The following is a 19212-nucleotide window of genomic DNA, read 5'->3' as shown; positions in this document are numbered from 1 at the left end:
GTGCAGGTGGTTGTTTCTTGACATTATCCAAGAGGTCATGGGATGTACAAATGCAGTAGTTTTTGCCTTTATTTATCTCTCACTTTAAAGGAGCACTGTGTAATTGTCTGCTGTTCGTCAGATTCTGTCATTTCTGGGTCTATTGAACGGTATTTGCTAGATTCTGTAATTTCTGATTGTGTTTTGAACGCAACACACGCTTCAGAGAAACTATGGTGGCCTGATGCTGCGTGCAGCACACACTATCCAACACATCCATCACTCAAATGTGTCACTCCATCGAGTGAAACCACCTTCCCAAATTCTGAGGTTACTTTTTCAAATATAAATTATAAAGTTGTATCTAGTCTGATAGAGGGATAGCATTAGTCGGCAAAAATGTTACGTTTGTTTAATCAGATCAACTGATCATCTTCAAAGTAGTCATAAATTAGCGAATCGCGCTTGCGCCAACCTTTGTCCCTTCTAGGCCACTGTAATCAATATGGTGACGCAAGCAGTGTCCTTCCGGGTAAGCCTTTGTGTAGAGTGGAGCGCGATATATGTAAATAAAAAGGCAAACTCTAAAGTACTAAAAACATAACGACTTGTTTCATAGGGTGACTATATAGCACTAACAACATAATTATATGTATCATATTCCATTTCTGTTTATAAATCACCATAATTATTACACACTGCTCCTTTTAAAAAAAGATATAACCAGATGCCTATATAGGCTTTTTTTGCCGGACCACTTTCAATGAACATTTTTGTTAACTTGAACTTTATATTTATATTTATAGATTATATATCAAATGGTTTACTGACAATGCAGAAGTCAGCCTTTACTCATAATGAGATAGTATGTGCCAATATGAGAGGAAACTCCAGAATTACAATGTGCACAGCACAGTCAAGACCTATTGGTTGGACTTAAAGACTTCTACAATATCACTCACTGAGGTAATAAAACCAGGCTGTGTTTGGAGTGCTTTAGGAGCAGAATCTTCTCTGAGTCATTTACCACAATTGTGACATTTTAGTTTTGATTCCCCCTAATGATCTACCTTTCGCAAAGTTTACGTAACAAATGTTTTTGTTACTTTAATCCATCCACAAAACTTTACTATAGCATATGTCATATTCTGCTGTCACTTTAATGTTAGCTATGTAACAATGGGAACGTACCAGAAGGTGGAGTATTGCTATTTATTATTTATCTAGTTTCCAGTAATCTTTTAATTAAGTGGGCTTGATATTATGTGGATCTCTTCCAGGATTACCCCACCCAACTCCAACAACCACCAATATCAGCACAATGTGAGAACAGTGCGTAAAACTACATATTCACAACTCATCTGTAATTTTCTGGCTGATGGAGAAAGCAACGCTTCTTTTTGACAAGATTACTGTTTACTGCTTTAATTATCTCTGGCAAGACGAACAGCATGACTGAAGTCCTGGGAGATTGGAAGTGCACAAACAAAGACAACCACGATAATACCCCCTGCCTCTTTAACCTGCAGCTCGCAGTCATGTACACTGATATAAATAAGCAAACCCAGGAGACTACAATTTCTGGAAATCTGAATTACCCATTCATGACTATCTGCGGTGCCGTCTGCACCCCATGCTTTACTCTGAAATATGTTTGTTGAAGGCATGATGGTTTGACCCTAAAATTTAAACATGCAGAAGAATGTAATAACAGATAGCAATTTTCAAATGATCACATTCATTAATCTCTTTTATTTTTCATAATGCTGTAAAATACCACTTTAATCACTGAGGCTGCAATATGTAAAATATTTATTCTGCTTGGTTACTTTTAGTTCGTTCAGACAGAAGGTCATTGGGACTGTCAGTTTCGGTGGGGACATGGGTTTAGGGCGGGGTCGGCAACCTTTAACACTCAAAGAGCCATTTGGACCTGGTTTCCACGAAAAAGAAAACACTGGGAGCCGCAAATACCTTTTGACATCTAAAATGAAGATATTGTTTTTTTCAACTTTACGCTTTGTATAAACAACTATAGTGTGTTGCTTACGAAATCCATGAGGTGCTACAGAGAAAATTAAATTTCATTTATGTAATGAAAACATTTTGAACATTATGTACTCTCAAAAAAACAATTAAAAGAAAACACGTCGTGTTTAAGGTCTCTTGTCGCCATAAATCAGACACACAGGTAAGCCACTCTCATCAGAGAGTGTTGAATGTTCTATTTTCTTCAAATATTTTTCTTTTGTTACATTTCTCCATACTTGGCCTACCTGGCGTTGAAAGTCTAGATAAATGTACAGCGTTTTGGCGGGTATATTTCGGCGACTGTGACCCATATTTTGAGCGACAAAAAATAATACAAATAATAAAATATTATTTTATTTTAATATTTCAAGATCACAATAATAGCTAACACAAATAAATACACTTTAATTGTACACTTTTTAATTTATTTTCCCAAGTCACACAAAGCCGCAGCATAAGGATGAAAGAGCCGCATGAGGCTCCGGAGACACGGGTTGCTGACCCCTGGTTTAGGGTCATGATTAACCTTGCAAAGCCATTGTATTCTCGTGAGATTTGCGCAATCACAAACAAGGAAGGATCAGCCTTGCCTGAATCCAAATAAGCCCCTTGTTCCAAAAAGGCAAACATTAAAACCAAATTCTAACCTGACAATTTACAAACAGTTTTTTTCAACAGAGAAAACACATATTCATTCATTTGTTACATCATCTAAATTTTAGTTATCGGCTTGACAGTAAAAGGCTTCTTCCAATCACCTGTCAAATATCTTATTTTTGAAAGTACCTGTCCTGCTCTAAATGGTTCTACAGTCTCAATAATTTGTTCAAACCATACCAACAGTCAAAATAATTTCCTGTCCTTTTTGACAAAGCTTATTGTTTGGGGTGGCTCAGGTGGCCATGAAACATCCCATAGTTATGCTGGTATAGGCCTGTATTCCCATGATAAATCTTTCCTCATTCTGTTCTCTTTTTTTCATACATATGACATTGTTGTCATTAACTTGTGTTTCTCTTTCTCAGCAGGTATCTGGCCTGGTCTTATGGTGTTTGTTGTCCCCTCTTTCAAATAGGTCATTTTCATTTTAAAAACATATTCTAATAGCTTATTTAGTGATGTGCTGCTGTTCTTGCAATAAAAAGTCTCCAGAAACCTAGACCCCTGGCAAATGTTTTGTCTCGATAATGGGGTGGTCGTGAACAAAGTCTTGACCTAATTCTCGGTCCCAGTCCACCCCTTTAGTGAATACAAGGAGAGTACAACAAGAAAATTGACTTGACACACAATAGATCCCTCTAACACAACTTGTCTTGCATTACCAAACATTTGAAAATATTGTTTTCATATGTTTTCTTATCACATAAACAAATCCCCCTAAATCATGTCGAAAAAATAAGCTTTTACTACATCAACAAATTTACAGTTTGGTCATTTGAACATCCACACTCACACTCAAAATATCACAAAATAGAATAGTGTAGTTGTGAGCAAAGAGAAAGCTGAGGAGTGATCTGTTGCTATCTTGAAACATCCAATATCCTGTATATCTCCTTGATTTGAAGCTGCACTGCACTCTCACCCTCTGATTTTCTGACTTCTGAGAGTTGCATTAACCTAACTGCTGCTCATTTATTTGGACAACGCCCAAGCCTTCCTCAGCTGTTGTCCAAACCATTGGCATATTTTTTGCACCCGGAGACACATTAGATTGCTCATCACACCCCTTCATTGAGATGCCCTCCCTCCTGTGCTGAGTGAGGCTTAATGCTTCTGCTCTCTCAAATGGATTTCTAACTCAGTCATTTTAGCCAAATTGCCCTTCAGCCTTCTACAAACATCTCAGAGCCAGACACCATTTCCTCTCCATTACTGGTTCTGACTGGAAGCGATTGCACTGAAAGAGTGGGGCTGCAGGTTTGTATCCAGGTCTTCCCAAGTGAGTGTTTTTTGATTTTCCCGTATTTTTGTCTTTGTTAACATGAATTGTCTTCCATTCTGTATTCTGCTGAGTTTTGACTTCTGCCCTATATCTGGTTTTGTTTGTTGATTGCCCCACGGCTTTTGCTTAATTGCATTACATCTGTAAATATACTTCCTAATTTCCTCTGTCCATCCTTTGTCAGATCTTGTTTGCTGTGTCCTGTTTTGTCCAGTTCATTTTCCCCAACTCAGTCTGTTTTGTATTATTGCCACTAAAGCAGGTTGTGATACATCATGAAAAAAGAGCATTTGGGTGACTTAAGTCACTAGAGACTGAAAAACATCAAATAAAAAACACAAACTTTGCAGTTTGCTTTGTGCTCCCTAGATAAAAAAAATACATTTCCTTGGCCCTGTTCAAGAGTTAGCAAAAGACTGTGTAGCAACCACTTTTCATTGGACTGTTTTACTGACTTGTGCCAGTTCAATGCAGGACTCAAAAGAAGTTGTGCCGTTAACATTTTGCTGTTTAGCACAAGCTGGCACTAACAGCTTAGTTGATGAAGTTGATGCACCAACGCCCGCAGCCTCTGCTACTTTAAATGCCAACTGTACCACTCTTGGTGCATATTTCGTGTTTAGTTTATCTATGTGTTTTAAAAAACAAATAAAAATCAAATGTACATCTCCACGAATAATATTTCATAGTGTTAATATACAAAAAGATCTTTAAGCGCAACAGTAAGGGGTTCACATTAATTACTACTGCTTGGTCCATTACTGATGAAAAAGCATTGCTTCCTGGTAATAGTAACTTACCTTCCAGTGTGCCAGACAGTTTCTTTCGCAGTATCAATAAATTAACTACATCAATATCGAGAGAATTGTTCACCAACTTCATTTTGATGCCTTGATGATTGAACCTCTCTGGGAGCTCCGTCTTGTTGAGGGTCAACTTTGTATCATAACTGATATGGTTGCACAGTTCTATAAGTCAGTCATGTTCCGTTTGACAAAATTTCTCTCTCCCTGCTTTTGCTCAGCAGGGTAGGAGTATTTGCCATGGTAGGAGAAAGCTGTTTGTTCCGACCCCAGGGAAACCAACAGGAAGAGGGAGGCAGAGTGACAGACTGTTCGTTTCCCCACTCCTTAAACAGGCTGCTCTGAGGAGTGCTGTTTTAATAGGGGTGAAAAGACAGCTGTTATGGTTAATCCAGATGATATTTTGACCAAAGCATGTCTCATCATTCTAATAAGACCTTGGGAAAAAACTGCACCAGCTTCTATGAAAATGGGCAAATTCTCCTTTTAAGTTGAAATTTAATGTTGCTCTAAAGCTAACCATCTAATGCTATCCATAACCATCTAAGAAGATGTTATGGACACATGTCTTGGAATGTATCTTTGTATGGATTTATGTATGCTTATATGTTTGTATTGCATATGTGTACTATTAGTAGTACTGATATGGTAATGTTTGTAATGTTTTGTTGTTTGTTTTTATTTTTTTTCTCCGCTTCCTATATAACCAGCTTAAGTACAAGCAGCCCCCTATTGTATTAGGCTGGTCAAACTCCTTACCTCACATTCATTCGGTCTCATGCATTTATTTTCTTGTGAGAATATTACTTTACTTCATCATGATATTAATATATTTTTGAATAAATGTACTTGTTAATTTCTTATTTCTAACAATTGTGAAAGTGTTACATTTCAATATAAATATATTAGTGATTAGGACATTAGTTTTATTCAGTTTTTTTTTTTTTTAACTTCTTTTCCCCGTATATTCTGAATGATTTAGGTTTGGTGATAAAGATGATAATAATAATTAATGCTACATAATATGCTTTCACCCACCCATCCAAACTACCCACTGTCACTTAAAGGGCAGTTGTTTTTTCCATGTTTTTTGTCTTATCTGCCATGTTATTGATGTATCATCACCTTAAAGGTCCAAAGCTCAAAAAGGAGATATAGCACCTTTAAGTATTTTATGTAGAAGTAACTTTTTTATCCAGTTATCATTAACTCTCAAAATACTTTTTTTTCGCAACTTAACCACTATCATCATATCGATGAATAGTAAAATTCTACATCCAGCATGCCCCAACAATTTCAAAATTAGAAGTTTTGGTGCTGCATGGAATGAGTGATCCGCAGCTATTTCTCAAAGGACATCATTTTGTTTTGGTGTGGGTCTCCAAGAATATGTGTTGTAGTTGTAAGAGCAAGTAAAGACCCAGCCATCTTGAATTAGTGGATATAGTTTGGTTTATCTGTCCATCAACACAGTCACAAAAAGATTTGTTTGCTGCACTTCACGCATGACTGTTTTAAGAACAAGTTCTATAGCTATACAGGGAGACTGAAGCTGAAAGTCAAGGCTGTTAACCAGGGGAGTATGTAAGCATCATTACATTTTCTAGTTTTACCATACGTACAATGTCAGCACCTATTAACACAGGAGTGTACAGAAAAAATTGTATAAAGGAACTGAATGACTTTATACTTTATAATGAATGACAACACAATTCATACTGCTGCAGGTAATGAGTACATTTACCAAACAGACGTGCTGCTGTAATCTTTGTTGAGGCTGCTTTGTCTCAAACAGGCATTGCTGGATTTGGATGGTCAAAAACGTAGTGGATTTGTCAAAGTGTTTTTCTTTTGTTTATGAGTTGTAACACCAGCAGTGTGCTTCATCAGTCTTCAACATCTCCTCCCCTGCCCCCATAGCAAGCCTGCAGGAATTCAACCAATCAGAAGACACTTCCCCCAATCCTTTTGAGGCTTTCCCCAAGGGGAGCTTTCATTAATTCTGAAATAATAACAAGCATGTGCAATTATGATGGTTGCTAATGTTGCTAGCTAATGTAGGTACTCAATAATAAGAATAAAATGACAATATGACTAGTTCATGCCATGTCCACTTTAAAAATGTTTTGTCCTTAAATGCTATGCTGTGTTGTTTGGTCTAGTCAACTCTCTTTTATGTCTTGTACTATTATATACATTGATTTATTTTTGTTTTTGTATTTTTTATGGTATCTCTCTTGCAATAACATTAAAAAATGTTTGAATTATTATCATTTTTGTAAGGAATGTTCAACAGCCTCCCCTTTCTCAACACCTGCTTACCACTTATGGTCACCATTGACAACATCCTGAAATATATCTGTATTGGTTAATTTGCTAGCTGTACAGGATAGGACTGAAAAGACCTGCAATGACTTTAGAGGATGAAAGAAATAGCGATTAGGATCACAGTGCCCCCTCTCAGTGTACATAGGCCGGCTCCAAACAGAGTACAAGCAGCCCCCTATTGTATTAGGCTGGTCAAACTCCTTACCTGACATTCATTCGGTCTCATTAGAATAGCCAGATCTAATGTTTCAGCCTGTCAGAGGCACATGAAGTAAGTATGGCATCTTTTAAATCTAAATATTATAAAACGAGATTATTTCATCATGTCGCATATCACTCACACCACTGTCAAATGTCTCAAGTTGTCTTAATAAATTCTGAATAAACAAATCATTATATGTGCATTGTTAAATACTGTGTTCAGAGTGGGAAACATGCCCTGTGGAAACCTGAGCCAGCTGCATTGACCTGTTTCAGTTGTGCTCATGGCTTATAGGGTGGACAACTCTTGCCAGATGGGAGGTCCTGCTATAGTTCAAGCCCTGCATGGCCTAATTTTTTGTGTGACCTACTTCATCTTTCCCTCTATCTCTCCTCCATGCTCACACACCCAGACCCATGGGATTAGATTGGAGAGCAACACAGCCAAGCTGATGCTGTGTTATCTCAGCAGGGAGGATGCAGAGTCAGACGGCAGCAGAAGCCTTGAGCAGGTTGAAGAGGCTGGGGTCAAACTACTGCCTGACCACCCTGTATTCACGAACACCAACTGTCCGTAATTTTTTCTATGCACAGTGGAAACCATTAAATGCTGCATCATGGAAACTTGAGTAGAGTGTCAGCAGTGTATTGCTGTGCCTCCAAACAGAGGATTTACAGAGCTGTGGATGGGTAATTTTCGCTATTTAGAGGATGTTATGTGACACATAACACTTTCAAAACTGTGCTACCAAACTGCTAAGATCTCATTTACCCCATCATGTGAATTAAATGTAGGTAACCATAAGATAAGTCCACTTGAGTGTCAAAAGAAAAAAACATTTTGAACGTTTTTGAAAAAAACGTTTTGCTTCAGAGAGGAAGTGGTTAAAAAAATATTTTGACTGATGACCTTTTAAAGTTGCTCTCTGCAAAAAGGTAGCTGCTGGAACTAACAGCTTTGACAGCAAGCAATCTTTCAGCTAGCTTGTGGTCAACTGAGACTTGACTCTCCTGGGGCTTGTGACTTCAGCAGGGAATTAATTACGAGTCAATTTGCTGATGTTTCAGCATTTGGTCTTCTCGTTTTGATTAATCCTGCTTTGATTTATGGTCTTTAAGGAGCTGCAAGGTTGATATATTTAAAAAAAATAACTATGTACTGTATGTGCCATGTATTCCTTTAACTCTCAGTTGTGATGACTTTGTGAGCTTCTTCACCAATAAATTTGTTTCAGTCAAAGAGAAAAGTCATGGAATCCATTTTACTTTTGTCACTGATGTATTATCAAGAACAGCTGTCTGTAAGACCAAATTTGTGTTTGGACAGTATCTGTCCTAAAGAACTCTCTGAACTAACAACAACCACACCTTAATACAAACCTTCAACTTGTATTTTAGACCCCGTTTAGGTTCCATTAGGTTTTCCTCTTCATCAGCACTTCTATATTGTCTTTAATCAATCTCTCTTTGTTGACAAGCTTTGTACTAGAGGTTTTTAAAGTTGTTGTAATCAAATCTTTACTTAAAAAAACCTACTTCAGATCTAGGACTGCAAGCAAAGTATAGACCTATAACCAATATCCCTGTTGCAACCCAGTGATTTACATGAAATATTCTGATTTAGGAGTTTCAGTCAGTTTCAGGGTTTGTAGCACAGAAATCCTCTTGATCTCTGATGGTGGACTTGTGTCTGTACTTGTCCTGTTGGATTTCAGTGCTGAATTTAATACGATCAATAAAATTCTATTGGAGAGGATTGAACATTGGGAAAGGAACTGTATTAGGATGGTCTGAGTAATAATTATCTGATAGATTTCAGTTTGTTCATGTAAATGAGGAATCTCCCTCACACACCAGAGTTAGTCATAGAATTCCACAGGTTTTTTTTTGCTTGGACTGATACTATATACATGCTGGTAATATGATCAGACAGCGTGACATAAGTTTCCATTGCTGTACTGATGATACTCAGCTATACTTATACAACAAGCCTGTCTCAGAGACAAAAAGACTTGGATTACTCTGAATTGTCTGTTTATAAATTCAGACAAGACTGAATTTATCTCCCTCAGGTTGACACTGTCTAGCTATACTGTTACCCTACATGGATAAGTTACCTTTCTTATTTAACTTCTGTGAGATTCCTTGGAGTTATTTTTTAGTAGGATCTGTCCTTTACCTCACAGTTTTAGCTTCACTTCATTGGCTCCCTGTTAAGTTCAGATTTTAATTTTAAATTCTTCTCCTCACATATATGACTCTTAATGGACAAACTTCCCCATATTTTAGAGATCTCATATTTGAGAGATCTTGACCCAGCAACATCCCTTAGTTGTGGTGCTAAATGCATAGACTGCTGGAGACCGCCCGTGGTGCACCTCTCCTCACTCTGCTCTCTTCTCTCTCCGTGTACATATGACATAAATTTGTCATTAACTTGTGCGTCTCTTTCATAGCAGGTATCCCTGGCCTGGGGTTATTGACCCCTCTTCTCTGTCCTCTCAACCCCAAAAAGGTTGAGGCAGAGAGCTGCCCTTCCTGGTTCAGGTTCTGCTGGAGGTTCCTTCCTTTTAAAGCGAAGTGTTTCTCTCCACTGTCATCTTGTGGATGCCCAGCATGGTGGATTAAATTGAAGAGAAGTTTCAATAAAATCTGTTGGTTTCCTTATACAGGTAACCTTTTTTGGAATTGGCATTGTATGAATTGTACTCATTTGGATTTTAATGAATTTTATTTTGTTGGATTATGATTCAATCAAAATAAATTTAATTATATTTAGCTTGAAGTGGACAGCATCTTTCATGTGCCTTGAGACAATGTGTTGTTATTTGGTGCTATATAAATAAAACTGAAGTGACATAGAATTGAATCTTTATAAAAACTTCAGACCAAAGAACCTTTTTTCAATCATAAGTTGTAACTGGCACCTCTGTCAGCAACTCTCCCGCAGTGTCTGCAGTGACTCAGACTTGCTGTTAACACAATTCCTGTTACTCTAATTTGAACACTACTTTGTTCGACCTGAATATGATGTGAAAGCAAAATCTCTTATGGAAACAAATTAAATGTCAGGTTTTAGTAATCTTGGAGAAGCAGAAATGCCAGTGTGCTTACATGAAGCCTATTCCTCCACTGCTGAGTATTTTACCAAAATGAATAGCCAGTAAATTGGTCTTAAAAATGTTGTATATTATTATTTGTATGTATATTGTAAAATTATTGTTGTACATGTTTATGAAGTATTTGATTCAGCCAAAACATTTGTCAAAGAACTGGAAAGAACAGGATCACTGAGAAGTTATTTAGCATAGCTCAGTCTTTATATTGAACCTGTTTTTGCACAATTTGAAGCAATTAAGATCAAATGTCAGAGGTAGCCTTAAGGTATGACAAACCTTTGCTTTTTTGGACTCATGAAACAGATTCCAGTATTTTATGTATGCCAAGTCAACAAAGCACACTATATTACTGATGCAAACAGAACCTTTGCTGCCTAGATGACAAGCATGTACTTTTCCAAATGATACATTTATAGAACTTTTTATTTAGCAAGTTAGGCTGCATGGTTTTGGCGTTACACACTGTTGCTTTACAGTTACAAGGTTCCTGATTCGTATCTCAACTAGGATCTTTCTGTGGGGAAAACATGTATGTTAGGTTAATTGATGACTCTAAATGGACCATGGGAGTGAGTGTGAGCACGGATGGTTGCTTGTCTCATTTGTCTCTGTGTGGCCCTGTGATGGACTGGCGACCTGTCCAGGGTGCACCCCGCCTCTCACCCAATGACAGCTGGGATAGGCTCCAGCCCACCTGCGACCCTACGTTGGATAAAGTGGGTATAGAAAATGGATGGATGGAATGATTCTGGCTTCCATCCATTGTCCAGCTTTATTGTGACGTTCAATTTGATGCTGGTAGTTAGTTTACATTCTCATTCAAATGCAAATATTTTTTAATTTAATGACAGATAATGGGAGATAATGAGACACATTGCTCCCGTATGCACCTCTTTCACATGCTGATCTTTCAATCTGTGCGTAATGAATAATTATAACATGAACTATAATCCCAACACACTTCAATCTATATTTAGCAAAAACTGTACATGCACTCTAACACATCAATGAGCACGTAATTGGAAATGTAGAGTTCAGTGTCTTGTGGAGGTGCAGGAGATGAAAGTGCTTCTGATGGGTGGACGGTCACTGCAACACCTGATCCACAGTCACATCTGCACATGAGAAATGCAGCATTAAACTGCTGATATAGTAACTTTGCTCCTTCAGCTTGGATAGATTAAGTAAGATATACTGAGAGATGACCATATTTAGACTGTTTTCCCCACGTCTAACTGGTGTCTTTCTCATTAAAAATGTTCCAGGTTCTTGCTCTCATATCTGGTTATTATCGCACACTGAAGCAACCTGTCCATTTAAGCAAATTAAGTAATATCCTCAAGATTTATAGAGCAAAAAATTAGTCTATTGCGAATGCTATGTATTGCACAGACATTTTGCCGTGTAAGTATTAAAGTTGGTAAAAGCAGGTATATATTTAACTCATTCATGTTTTTGTTGTTTAAGCTATAGATGTTAAATCTGAACATATATATGAAATTGGTTTGCATGTATTTGTATGGTCAGATATATGTCATGCCATACTTGCATGCTGTGAGACAGCTGGAGCTAACCTAAGCAGTGTGCTAACTCAGGCTTACATCAAAGAGCTGACCCACATGCAGACAGCCTGGATTTCCTTTTACAGTCACAAGGATGAGCCATGGTGTTACCTTTAGACAAGCACCCAGATCTTAGAATGGCTGTTAAATTGTAGACCGTAAAAGCTGATAATCCGTGCTTTGAATGCTAACATATATGAACAACTTTTCAGATGAAACCACATTCTTAGTTCTATAATGCTTGAAGTTTTTCTTTGTTGACCGTAAAACACGAAGCTGTGGTGCTATGTTTTTATCAGTCAAAGCTTGAAAACAGGTTATTGTCTGCCCTAGCAACTTGTTTAATGATTAAATCTGACATTGATCTTGTTTTGACAGCTGCTGAGTGACTCCAATGAAAAGTTGGTTATCTTTTTCCAGGACAAATGTGTTTTACACTCAACAAATTTCATATTGTTTGATAATAGCATCATTTCCATGTGACATAACTCCTGTGCAATCATTGAAAACCAACGCTTGACCATCAAGCTGACAGTAGGACTGTTGCTTTAGAAAATAACAACACTTGGTAAATAATTGGATAGGGTTATAAAGCATTCATGGTTTTGGCTAAAGAAAGCATTCTCATTACACTGTGACTGAACAGTCATTAACGCAATTGTTATCTTTCACATGCAGCTGTACTCACGACAACTTCAAGTTACAAATTCTTTGAAACTGGTGGAATGACTGTCCCACACATTGCCAGTGTGGCTAATCTGGATTATTCCTCATGGCTGCTTAATAGATGGTTCAAGTGTTCAGTTCAGGAAAAAAGGCTACTAACATTGCTTCATCTGCTCAGTGTATACACGTTTAGCTTTTTACAATTCTAATTGCTTACCAGCGATATTTCATCATGATCCATATGGATGCTACCACCTGGATCATATTTTGAGAATGATGATGATTTCAAATTAGGAATGAGGACTATGACCGCTGAGAAGACATGTAGAGACAGGTAATTTTTTTAACAATAACATCTGAATATCAGTTGGCAGAAAACAAAAAATTGACCAGACGCTCAGATGGATTCTGCATTGAGTCTATGTGTATGACCTATTTTGTCACTGCTGCCATTTATGTTCTAAATGAGTGACCTGTCGTATTTCTGCTTGTTTGATTTATTTGTGTGCTTGCTGCTGCTGTGCCACAATCTGTCCATCAGGGATAATAAAGCTGACTTTGACCTTGAAGCCTCTGCCGTTTACATTGTGGATTCAATGAACAACACCGGTCTTTCATGTTAATTGTCAATTGAAAAATTTCATCTATATAAATTCGATATGCTGCACTGCAACTTTAATGTATTATTAGCTTAATATTAGGTCGAGGCTGTTGAATCTGTGCTGCCTCACGGGCTCAGGAGAACGCAGAGGCCTTTACTGAGAAGAAATTCCTGATGTCCACTGACAGTGTGACGATAATAAAAAGAAAAACTCACATAGAAACCAAAAGACTGTTTTTTCAATTGTTCAGCTTTCTGAACTGCTGATAAAAATGATAATAATTTTACATATAAACTACAAAGAACTGCAATTTTATCATTGATATAGCCCTGCAATGTCTTTTTTTCTAATTCATCTTTTATTTATCCTTTTAGGATTATAAACCAGAACATTTTAGCAATGCTTTTATCTTTTTCTAGTGTTTCCTCATTGCAAATCTACAAAATGAAAAAATTCTTAGATCTTAGTATGATAGTGTTTATTCAGCTCCTCTGTTTTTTAGTCCCCTGTATTGGTTTCTTTGTTTGTTTTTATTTCACCACACAGTCCTTTAGTGCTTTGGGCTTGGAGGTGGATTGGAGTTGGAGAAGGGTTCGAGTGAGTTGAGAGGTTTTTTTTTTTTTTTTTAATGCTTCCTTTTACATTTCTGCAGTGTTATACTTTTCACTTTTCCTAGACTGAAAATCAGTCCCTGTCCAGCTTCTGTCTCGCATGACTAAAAACAGTCATCATAACTCATAATACAATTAAACTGAATCAGCTTACTTTAATTTTTTGCCTGGACACTGGAGAAAGATAATTATGTGTTTCAAAGTTAATATTTTGTTACCTACTTTATAGTGTCAGAAATATAAAAGTTTTATTATTTAATTATATGTTAAATGGTAAATGGACTTGTACTTGTATAGCGCTTTTCTAGTCTAACTGACCACTCAAAGCGCTTCACTACATGCCACATTCACCCCACTCACACACACTCATACAGCACGTCTTAAGATACACATAACTACGTGCTTTCTAAGCATTCACACACATTCATACCCCCAATGATACACTGGGGGAGCAACATGGGGTTCAGTGTCTTGCCCAAGGACGCTTCGACATGTATCCTGGGGAAGCCAGAGTCGAACCACCGACCTTCCTTCTGATTGGTGGGTGACTGCTCTTCCTCCTGAGTTACAGCCGCATGTTGATTCAAACTCAAACCATAAACATTTATTTTGGTTTTGCAACATTATTTATGTTTTTGGGAGTATGATTTTGATTGAGAGCTGAGCCAGACTTCTGGGACCTATATAAAATGTTGTGAAATCAGGACTTGTTTCAATGCTTTCAGAGAGCTTGCAGAGTACACTGCTTGCTAGTGGTTGATGTTAACCATAGACAGAAGATAGCAGAACTATTCTACATATTGATGGAATCGATTTTTCTGATTCGGTGAGTGAAACAGTGGTGGCTTTCATCCTGTGGCATCAGCATTGTATTGGAGAGGAGAGATGGGAACTGCAAATACAGGTGAATTTTTCAGTGAAAAATAAGACCTGTGTCGCTACAAGACTTTTACTGGATTCATTTTGTTTTTATGTTTTTTGCCTATTTCCTGTCTTGATTCAAATTCATATTTCTAGTAAAGTGTGGAATCTGTTAGAGATATGAAATTTGTATCACATTTGAATGATGATGACAGCCTTCCTCACACATACTGCAGGCTGCTCTCCCCTTCTCTCTCATTTCTCCTTCTGTCCTTTTCAGCCTTTATCTTCCTCGGTGTTTTCTCTTTTTCCTCTTCTAGTCCTGTCTCAGTGGCTTATAAAAGGGGTATCTGGCACTACAATGAGTCCACTATAGGTCTGGACTAGCCTGAAATATCACTGGCACTTCTATCATGGCTGTAATCCTAGCATGTACCATTCTAAATGCAGGAGGAGTAGATCCTGGAGGCTGCTGGCAGATTTTAACACATAGTCATTATCACGGCCCTGACAGTGGTTTGAACATTTGAGTGAGCATATGCACACACTCCTGCTCCTGCTGACATGTCTGTATGCATTTGTGTGAGACTATGTGTGCGTCCTCTGTGGCCTGAAGCTATTTGCTTATAATTACAGAGACATTGCTTGTGTATTAACAAGCTAGAACAGCAATCTAGATAGATTTGTATATTGTGCACAGTCTAAGAAGATATGCTTAAATCTAACACCTATGATTATCATTGTATACGATGATAGACTACTTCTTTTCCAGCTGGTTAGCCTATTCAAACATACAGTGACATATTATCAGGATTGTGGTAAATCTTATGTCAAGAAATATCTCCTGAAAATAGCTCAAACCCCAGCTCCTGCATTCTGATTGCTCAAAGTGTGAACTGATTGTGACTGTCAGATGGTTATTTAGTCATCAAAAAAAGTAGATGTAGAGTTTGGCAACTTCTAAAAAAAGGGGATTTCAAACAGAAATATATTTGTTTCCCCCAAATATGATGAAGTCATTTTCCTGCAAGATTTAGGATATTAGTTTAAAAACTTTAAAGAAACCGTTTTGATGCTATGCCAGACACGTCTATCAATATGCGTGACATAGATATCTACAGAGGTTAGCATGTTACCAAACTAGCGTCTTCCATGCAGCATCTGGTCCTTAGTTCAGCATGAAGGAAAGAATTTTTTGGATTTAATTAAACTGAACTGGATTAAACTGAATTGGATTAAACTGAATTGGATTTTACTTAATTAATGTCATAAGGGAAAATTATTTTTGCAGCTTAAACAATTAAAAAAAAAGACAAAGAAACCAGACATTATTCAATAGCAAATGTAAAAAAAAAAAAAAAGGGAAAAAATTAATTGACTGAGAACACAACTTTTCTTTAGCAATATTTTAAGTACGGGGTGTGCAGTGTTGTCCAAAATGTTTAACCGCTTTTCGACACATAATTGACATAATTAGCTCTCAGAGCAGTCCTAGCACAGAGCCAGCCTCTTTTATCAGCTTGTTAAATTTCTTTGAGTCACTGGCTCTGAATCTGCTGATTCAACAAATGACTGCAAAGCAGATTGCACACTCTTCAACAGACTTAAGTATGAAACATTTTGGTGCAGACATTGTAGGACCTTGGCTTCCTCAAGAGGTTCAGTCTGCTCTGTCACATCTTGAAGAGAGTTTTAGTGTTGCATTTCCCTTTTAAGTTGTTGTCCAGGTGAACACCCAGGTGTCTGTAGTCTTCCACTACTTTCACCTCTTCTCCCAGGAAATAAATACATTTTGTTAGCCTAATAGCATAACTACCTAAGGCTAAGACATTGAAATATGACTTAGGCAATTAGGCTAACGATTTTAGCTTATTCCTGGTCCTTCTAAAATCCATAAACATTTCCTCAAGTGACTGAATTTTTCTGCTGGCTCTTTTGTTCAAATCAGAAAGCGCTGGTTGAAGCAGGCAAATGATTGCATCCCTAAAACCAGCCCCAAGACGAAAATAAAACTTCTGTGATTCTTGATAGGTGGTCATTTGTTGCTTATGTGAGACAGTAACAGTCTCTCCAGTACTCTCCAATTGGTCTGAAATCACTGGGCAAATGGATGGGTTTTTTTAGGTACCAGTACAAGCCAGAATGGATTCAACATCACTGAGACTTTTTCCTGACTCACGATGAAGAGGTGCTCTAGAATCTCAAAGCTGTTCCATACAAAAATTCAGGATTCGGGGGCTGACGCAATCTGGACTTGTAGCTTCGTTCTGGTTCAGTCTCTCCAGCTGCCTCTTCACCCATCTGCTGCTCTCCTGTGTTAATTCCATGATTGAGGTGCGGGATGACACTGCAGCGATTTGACAGATAGACTGTGTCACCAGGGAGGGTGAGTTTTTTGTAGCTGGAGGCGGGTGATGAGAATACTGAGCAATGTTCTAAACTTAATCTGTTAAAAAATATGTGGCACTAAGAGCTAGAGGCCCAAGCAAGCTGAGATTTTTTTTTCTACATTTCTTTTCAACAAGTAAACACTTCATGCTATTTGAAATTGTGCATACAAATAAAGGTAATATACAATATAGCAAATATAGCATAGTTAGAAAATACATATCTCATTGTAAAATTAACTACATTTAACACAATTTTGAATTCATCAGTTTAGAATAAGAAATTCCAAATTAGGTTCCACTGATCAGCCTTCTCAGGAATGCGAGGAAGCTGTCTTATTTAAGCTACTGACATCATAGAACCAGTGTTCTCTTTGCTATTAAAGTGTGTGACGTCACCATGCCAAGCTCTAAAGAGCTCTCTGTGGTTTTCAGACAATGGTTGTTGATGCCAATGAGTCCAGCGATATATTCTAAAATGTCTATTTTAGATCTATAATCTACAAGTCAAACAGTTTCAAATTTGTCCAGGCCTAGCTGCCAGAGCAATTGTTAGTCCAAAAGAATTCCATTTTATGCATAAATAGAAATTGGAGAGAGAAATTTGCCCATCATCTGAGTGCAAGTCTTTCCTGCACAATGACATAGGTAATACTAAGACGCCATGTTGAAAAAGTTATTTAGCCAGAATAACAGGATAAATGTCTGGCATGGTCCAAACCTGACCAAACTTTTAATCTTTAATCTTTATTTAAACTAGTATGAAACCCAGTCTTATGACATGAAATTACAGGCAGTTTTCATTTGAACAACCAGAGATAAAGTTTGATTGGTAGAGGCCATCTCGAGATAACTGGGCCCTTATTGGTGGAGTAGTTAATGGAAAATTAAACGTTGTCCTCAGAAATAAAAAAATAGAGAGGGCACGATATCTCGTCACACCCCTAGTTCTTATCATTTAATACAATCTGTATGACTCATATGATGTCAGAGTAGACATCTTCCTTAAGTATTTTGTTTAGAAAGTCACAAAGTCCACATAAGGAAAGGAATGGGGATAGTTAGATGGCGCCACAAAGCGCTGCACTTTAAACCGTGTTCCTTTAACATTAGATTGAGACCAAGATTGTCAGGGCCTCAGGAGACAGGACACAGATGCAGGGTCGAGTTCAGAGTCAAGAATGTTTATTAATATCAACAGCAGGTTAAGGATCTCCTCACAGAGCAAAAGAAAGGGCTGTGAAACTCCTGAACGCTCTCCTCAATAACTATGGATGAGGAGAGTGCAGCTATTAAAATTATCAAACCAAACCTCTCCACTCCAGGAGGAAAACTGAAAGGCTATGAAAGATAACAAAATAACTCACGCTCTCCTATTGAGGCGGACTTAAACGAAAGACGCTCTCTTAAAATAGAGGCACTATGAAACTTAATAATAAACGTAAGCACACCTTTAACAGCAGCACAAAGATTTTTTAAAATATAACAAAAATAATCGCTCCACTAGCAGAGGGTTCATTAAGAACTCAAAATCTTTCCAAACGAGAGGAACAAAACCAGGCTATGAAACTTACCGTGGTGAAAACTAAAGCTATGGCTTAAAGAATGAATTACAACAAAAAGATATGCTCTGCAGGAGGATCGCTCACCGCAGGCTCGAGGATTCTGTGGCTGTGGAAACAAGGGACATGGAAACTGTGGAATCAGACGTGAATAATGAAGCTCATAACAGAAACAACACACTGGCACAAGACAAGGGAGACGCAGACTATTTGAGCACAAGATGAGCCAAGGGGAATAGGTGGAAACACTTTGGGAATCAGGGAAGACAATCAGACACTTGACACAGGAGGAAGGGCAAGGTACCTGAAACAAGAGGGACGTTAGTGATTTCAAAACCTAAATCGTAGTTTGTTGCCTCGTGTCATGAGCCTCATTCTAGCGTTCTTTTCCACAGTCAGCCACAGATTCCTTGAGCCTGCAGTGCAGCAATCCTCCTGCAGAGTGCATCCTTTATTTCCTGATAAATTATTCTTTAGACCTAGTTTATTCACGGTAAGTTTTCATAGCCTGTTTTGTTCCTCCCGTTTGGAGAGGCTTTGATTTGTTAATGTTTCGTA

General features: G+C 37.7%; 2 protein-coding genes and 1 long non-coding RNA gene across 4 annotated transcripts in view; 2 read left to right on the top strand and 1 right to left on the bottom strand.

Moving 5' to 3' along the window:
• The window catches only part of LOC140282969 (uncharacterized), a 65180-nt gene extending 63089 nt beyond the window's left edge, over positions 1-2091 (top strand). The window contains exon 2 of the long non-coding RNA XR_011909963.1: positions 1871-2091. This is a non-coding gene — a long non-coding RNA (uncharacterized lncRNA). The remainder of the gene's footprint in view (positions 1-1870) is intronic.
• mrps33 (mitochondrial ribosomal protein S33) overlaps positions 1-19212 on the top strand; it is a 216316-nt gene that overhangs the window by 152765 nt on the left and 44339 nt on the right. The window lies entirely within an intron of this gene.
• tmem178bb (transmembrane protein 178Bb) overlaps positions 1-19212 on the bottom strand; it is a 105927-nt gene that overhangs the window by 51480 nt on the left and 35235 nt on the right. The window lies entirely within an intron of this gene.

This window comes from Leuresthes tenuis, unplaced genomic scaffold (assembly GCF_036924035.1).
Source record: "Leuresthes tenuis unplaced genomic scaffold, fLeuTen1.0.hap1 SCAF_23, whole genome shotgun sequence".
NCBI classification, from domain to species: Eukaryota; Metazoa; Chordata; class Actinopteri; order Atheriniformes; family Atherinopsidae; genus Leuresthes; species Leuresthes tenuis.
The sequence above is the reverse complement of the archived record's forward strand: the minus strand, read 5'-3'. Positions and strand labels throughout refer to the sequence as shown.